Consider the following 7,099-nt stretch of genomic DNA (forward strand, 5'->3'; position numbering starts at 1 on the left):
TGCTGAGCCCCCCAACCCCCGCCCCAAAACCCACTACCCCCAACTGTACACCACTACCATAGCCCTTATGGGCGAAGGGGACACCTAGATGTGGGTACAGTGGGTTTGTGGTGGGTTTTGGAGGGCTCACATTTACCACCACAAGTGTAACAGGGGAGCATGGGCCTGGATCCGCCTGCCTGAAGTGCACTGCACCCACTAAAATTGCTCCAGGGACCTGCATACTGCTGTGATGGACCTGAGTATGACATTTGAGGCACAACATATTTTTAAAGATGTTTTTTGAGGGTGGGAGGGGGTTAGTCACCACTGGGGGAGTAAGGGGAGGTGATCCCCGATTCTCTCCGGTGGTCATCTGGTCAGTTCAGGCACCTTTTTGTGCCTTGGTCATAAGAAAAACAGGACCAGGTAAAGTCGTCCAAATGCTCGATTTGTGTCGAAAGATGGGCGTCCTTCTCTTTCGAAAATGAGCCTGATTGTAACTATTTCTCTGTCTCTTTTTCAGTCTGGTTCCGTGGTTCCTCTGGTTCTTATTTTTTGATACTTTTGCTCCTCTGGATCTCTTAGATGCAATATCCTTTCCTCCTTCTCTTTTCTTTAAGCTCTGCAGAATACAGGTTGCTTTTAGACTCCTTTATTCTGACCAAGGAACTCTCAACCCAGTCAACACCAACAGAAGGTAACCTCTCCACTGAAGATCAATTTCCAAGGGAAGAAAAGTGGAGCAAAAAAAAAACCTTTCTCAGATGGTGTTCTCAACAAGGTCTTTATTCAAATCAATAAACATTATATCATCCATGTTTCTATATATATTACCAATTGTATCTGTACTCTGACATGGCATAAGTCATGACGGAAATTGTAAGCCACATTGAGCCTGCAAATAGGTGGGAAAATGTGGGATACAAATGCAACAAATAAATAAAATTCTATCAATACTCTAGGATGTATATCTTCCGGTTCAGGCAATTTGCTATTTGTCAAATTGCTCCATTACATATTCCAGGTTTGCAAAGATTTGATTCAGTTTCTTTGACTCATCAGCATATACCATTTCTGGCACTGGTATCTCTCCCACATCTTCCACAGTGAAGACCAAAGCAAAGAATTAATTTAATCTCTCTGCTATGGCATTGTCTTCCAAGTGCCCCTTTCACCCTTCGGTCATCTAATGGTCCAACTGATTCTTTTGCCAGCTTCTTGCTTTTAATATACCTAAAAAAGTTTTTACTATATGTTTTTACCTCCAACACAATCTTCTTTTCAAAGTCTTTCTTTGCCTTCCTTATCAGTGCTTTGCATTTGACTTGTCATTCTTTATGCAGTTTCCTATTATTTTCAGTTGGATCCTTCTTCCATGTTTTGAAGGATTTTTTTTTAGCTCTAATAGCTTCCTTCACCTCTCTTTTTAACCATTCTGGCTGTCGTTAGGTCTTCCTTCTTCCTTTTTTAATACATGGAATATATTTGTCTTGGGCTTCCAGGATGTTATTTTTGAACAGCATCCACGCCTGATGTAAATTTTTGACTTTTGCGGCTGCTCCTTTAAGGTTTTTTTCACCCTTCTTCTCATTTTATCATAATTTAAATGCTAATGTATTGGATTTCCTGTGTGTACTTATTCCAGAGGTTATATCAAATCTGATCATGTTATGATCACTGTTATCAAGAGGCCCCAGCACCATTACTTTCTGTACTAGATCATTCACTCCACTAAGGACTAGGTCTAGAATTGTTCCTCCTCTTGGCTCCTGAACTAGCTGCTCCATAAAGTAGTCTAAATATTTTATGTTATCTTTTTGGAAATTTAATTAGTGAACCTTTCAGATATCAATGTGGATGAGGAAGCAGAGAAAGGGAAGAAGGATGAAGAATGGAGTGAAGGTTGGAGGACTGGAGATGGGGAAAAGAGGAGGGAATAGGTTAGAAATGGATTCAACCAGGTCAGAGGTTGAAACTCTGGAAGCCAGAAATATGTCCAGATGATGCTGAGCTAAGCAAAACTGTTATAAGCTGTTAAATTAGCCAGAAGCACAGGTTGACAAGGAAGTAAAATACACTGATCAAGTAGGATTGATTCCTGCTTCTCAGTTCTAGAGACAGGGTAAGCTAAAAATCAAACCCACAAGAACAGAGAAAGGGAGCTGGCTGGAAAGGGTCCAGCAGTTATTCTGCAGGGTGCTGGTTCTGAGCAAAAAAAGTGGGATGAGGATATGTGAAGACAAGATATCATAAAAAACTTGAGATTTCTTCCCCACTCCCTATAATGGAACGATGAGCCTACTGACGGATTACCATGACTGCAGCATATTTAGGCTGATGGTTTGATGGAAGAAAAGATTGATTGACATCGAGTTTGTCGGACACAATGGAAATTTGTCAGAGAGAGCTTCTTCATGGCAGGAGGTCAGTGCTACTGACCTCCATTTAGTGGCAGATATTCAGATACAGGCTGCAAGAGGCTGGAAATGACTCAGGACTAATAAACGCATTTTGGCCCAGGCTCTTGTGTTCACTTGATGAGCCTGTAGTTACTGATTATGCACAGAACAATGAGGATCCAGATCTCAGGCAGGTCAGGCTGGACTGGTTCATTACCGAGTGGAAACAACTGTTAGTGAGTGGCAGGGATTCAGGTGTGATTTCCAAGGCAGTAGAGGGCTAGAAGGAAACTGGCGAACCTTCTGCTGTGCTAACTTAGTGTATTTGTAATTAATGTTTATGAAAGGGGAAATAAGGAGATTCAGAGACCTGGATCTCCTTATGTCCCCTTTCATAAACATTAATTACAAATACACCAAGTTGGCACAGCAGAAGGACCGCCAGAGTATGCCCTAAAAAGGTGAAGGTCCATCTTCAAGGCTAAATAGTTTAAAATGTAAATGGCAGTGTCTGGAATACAGATTCTAGGATGGGGGATTTGCTGAAAGGCCAAATGGAATCTCTCACTCACAGCTACAGTGGTTCAGAGATGAGATGCTGATTCATGCAGTATTGCGAGAGAAAAGGTGAATATGGTAAAAAGACAAGTTCACTGCAGGAGAGCAGGGATATGTGCACCCAGAGAGAAGATGGAGAATGTCTGCCCTCGGGGAACAGAGAGGTCAAGAAAAACACCCACAAGCCCAGGAAGGGTGAGATAAATGGACCAATAGTGACAGAACCTGAGACCAGGTAGCAGAGGTGGTCACAGAGGGCAGTCCTTGATTGGAGAGAAAGGTCATACTCTGCTGACCCATCGGAATAAAGATAGTAGGAATAATCAGGAAATTACAGCAGGTAGACAAAGGAATCAAGCTCAGCTGAGAAAGGGAGGAGGCTTTTGCAGGAGAATAGACCACTAATAACAAACTTTATACAAACAAGCAGAGGTGGCTGCAGTACATGTAACATTACATTGCACACAATGCATTGCTCATATATCAATGCAGGAAGTGACTGCAGCAATAAAAATCCTTAGAAGTGAGAAACATTAAAAACATTAAACACATTTTAGGGCTACATTATAAAAATTAGCATAAGGCTGCCGGGGGCAGATCACTACTATAGCTGAATGTAACTCCCCTTGAACTAATATAGAAAAAAGGCACGAGACAAATACAAATCCCTATCCTCACATATTTAGCAAATCCAGTTAATGCTTCCTCCTGTGGCTGTTATCTACCATTTTCAAAACAGCATGGATTCAGCTGGGTTCATTGACTGACTGAACCAGTACCATTTCAAAAACAGGAGGGTTCAACGAAAGTCACAAACTTTAGCTGAAGCCCCCTCCATTTTGAAAATGGCACTGGTTCAGTCAGGGGAGTAGCCATGGGTGGGCCTAAGAGGGCCTGGCCCTGTCCCCTTTTGGCTCAGACCCACACAGCAGTGGCATGCATCATTGGTGTTGCTGATGGGGTTCCCTAAGTCTCACCAGCTGAAGACATCCTTAGCCCATTGAACCCCCCAGGCAGTCAGAACACTGTGGCAGTCACTGACAGCGATCCTAGCCTCAAGCACCGGCATCCCATGCATGCTTATTTCTCGTGCATACTCAGTTCATGTGCAAGAACTCAGCGTGCATGGGGTGCAGGCATCAGTAGCTGGGAGCCCCGTCGCTGACTACCATAATGTACTGATGGCTTGGGGGTTCGGAAAGTTGAGGATGTCTTCAGCTATTGGGGATCCCTGTCAGCTAAAGTGTTCAATTTTTAAGTCTTGTAGTCTTGGTAGTGGGGAAACGGCAGGGGAGTGGAGAGGAAATGCGTTGTGCCCACCCATTGGCCCACCCCAAAATATGGCTTCTGACTACGCCACTGTTTCAGTGGAAGTTAGGAGGAGGCATTTACTGATGTAAGTTACTTTAACACACTATCCTGCTTATAATCGAACGAGAAAAACGCCCAAGTTCCGACCTAAATCGGGAGATGGACGTTTATCTCACAAAAACGAGTAAATCCATATAATCGAAAGCAATGTTTCAGTGCGTCCGTGTCGCTCGTACGTTCACGTAAAAACGTCCAAATAAGAGGCGTGTCGGGGGCGTGTTAGGGGCGGTGATACGACGTGGACGGGTACAACGTATAACGAATAGCGAAATGGCTCTGGTTGAGCGGGAAGATGGGCATAATATGATGGACCCGAAATAAAAGCGACCAGAGCAAGGGGGAAAGCGTCTTTAGACCCATTAGCGATTGTGTGTAGTTGGAGAGTGGCGATATTGTTGGTGGAAGAGCTGAAGTGGTGGTTGCAGAGAGAAAGCCGAGCGTGTTGAGTACCTGTGACGGTCGTCTGTGTGCCCTGCCTCTTTTTGTGTCTTACCCTTTGACCGTTCCTTACTCCTACTCCTTTGCTCCATCGCCCCCTTCTCCTCCCCCTATCCCTCCCCATTCACTCCTCCCACGTGTATACTCTATTCCCTGACCTCCGTTTGTCTCTGTGTTCCTGTACTGTTTGGCGAGTGAGTGGCCAGAGGGCCGTGGTGGCTGGAAGTGAAAGATCTGTGTGTGTTGCTGTTTGACTACTAGTCCTAATACTTGCACTGGTGGTGGGGATATGGATGCACTTAATGCACTTGTGGCATGCATGCTACACGAAGAGGCCACCCACCGCAGGAGGTATTCACGGCCCCGAGTGTTTAGGCCCCGCACCACCTTCCTACAACTCACTGACCAGCAGTGTCTAACAAGGTTCAGGTTTGATAGGGCCACCATTCGTCAGCTGTGTGAGCAGCTGAAACCCCTCCTTCAGCCCCAGACACGTAGGAATAACCCCATCCCTGCCCACCTCAAAATCACTTCCGCTCTCTCTGTCCTGGCCACTGGCAGTTTTCAATCCGTATTAGCTGCTAACACAGGCCTCAGCCAGGCTTCTATTTCACACTGTCTCACCCAGTTCCTGGATGCCTTTATCACTCACACCTCACACTACATCACTTTCCCCACTACCCCCCAGGCCCTGCACAACAACATGGCCGCCTTCTATGCTCTTGCTAGATTCCCCTCGGTCATCGGTGTGATAGACTGCACACACGTAGCCCTCAGACCCCCCCGGCCACACGAAGCCACCTACAGAAATAGGAAGGCATTTCATTCTATGAACATGCAAGTTGTATGTGATGCCCAGGGGGAGATATTAGACGTGTGTGCCAGGTACCCCGGCTCCAGCCACGATGCCTACATCCTACAGCACTCGGGCATCTTCCGCAGGTTCGAGCGAGGGGAGTTCATTGGTGGATGGCTACTAGGTAAGTGCAACATGCATGTACCACCCATACTAGACCTCCTCCACTGGGCAACCCTCCGCCCTGGCTTCTTCCACCACAACCCACTATCCAAATCCCCCCGTCCCCCCTGTACCTGCTCCAAGCGATACACACTCATCTATCTCATTCTGCTTTTCTGCAAAGGTGACCGAGGCTACCCGCAGAGGACATGGCTCATGACCCCCCTGATCCACCCACAACCAGGGCCAGAAGAAACCTACAACAGGAGACATCGCAGCACCCGGGGGATCACTGAGCGCACCTTTGGGTTATTGAAAAACCGCTTCCGCTGTCTGGACCGGTCTGGAGGAGAGCTGCTCTACAGTCCAGAAAAGGTGGCCAAGATCTTTGTGGCGTGCTGCATGTTACACAATTTGGCCCAGCGCAGAGGACAGCCTCTCCCAGAGGAGCCACAGCCACCACCAGAAGAGGCCCCAGATGAGCTGGAAGAGGAGCCCCCTCCACCCCCAGCCCACAGAGCAGAGCTCAATGCCTACCAGCTTGGCGTAAGAGCAAGACAAAGACTCATTGAAACAAGTTTTAGGTGAAAGTAAGTGAACATTTATTTTTTACATTAAGTGCATGTGTGTGTTCAACCCCACCACCACCACCACCACCACTCCCCTCCCACACCCACCCCCCTCCCACCAACCCTCACCCTACAGCATGTCCCATCATTTTCCCCTTCCCTTCCCCCGTCCCCTCCTACCCCTCCCATGCCCTTCCTTTGCAGCTGGTGCTGCACGGGAAGTTTCTTCACCCTCTTCTGAGCTGCTGCTCCCAGTGTCCTCCTCCTCCCTATCCCCACAGCAGCCTGCGGCTTCGGCTGCACCGTGGAAATCGGGCCACCTTCTTGGTTCTAGTGGTCTGGCCACAGGACCCAGAATGGGAGCAGATTTGGTGGGTGCTGCAGGAGTGGGTGCGGAGGCTGAGGATCGCAATGCCCACCTCTTTGCTGGTGGTTGGTGGTGGTCAGTGGAGGAGGATGTTGATGGCAGGGGCTGCTCCAGCAGCACGGGGGCTGGAGTAGGCACGGTGCCCTGAGGGCGCAGGTGTTGGATGCTCTGCTCCAGCCGTTTCAGTTGCTGGAGCACCTCCTGGTGGCCTTCACGTTGCGCCTGGAGGAGTTCCTGGTGAGCTCGCTGCTGTGCCTCCAGTGCTTGGCGCTGCAGCTCCAGTTTCTGCTGCCGGTACTCCTCCAAGCGCACGTTGTGGCGGAGTAGTTCCGTGGCCAGCCGCAGGAGTTGCCTCCTTTGGCCGGATGGCCTCTGGCGGGGAGCTGGGCCCTCCTCCTCCTCACCAAAGTCCTCCGGTGCTGGAGGTGCGGCCTCTGCTGGTGCTGCAGGTGGTGGT

The sequence above is a fragment of the Microcaecilia unicolor genome, chromosome 2, assembly GCF_901765095.1.
Source record: "Microcaecilia unicolor chromosome 2, aMicUni1.1, whole genome shotgun sequence".
Classification (NCBI taxonomy): domain Eukaryota; kingdom Metazoa; phylum Chordata; class Amphibia; order Gymnophiona; family Siphonopidae; genus Microcaecilia; species Microcaecilia unicolor.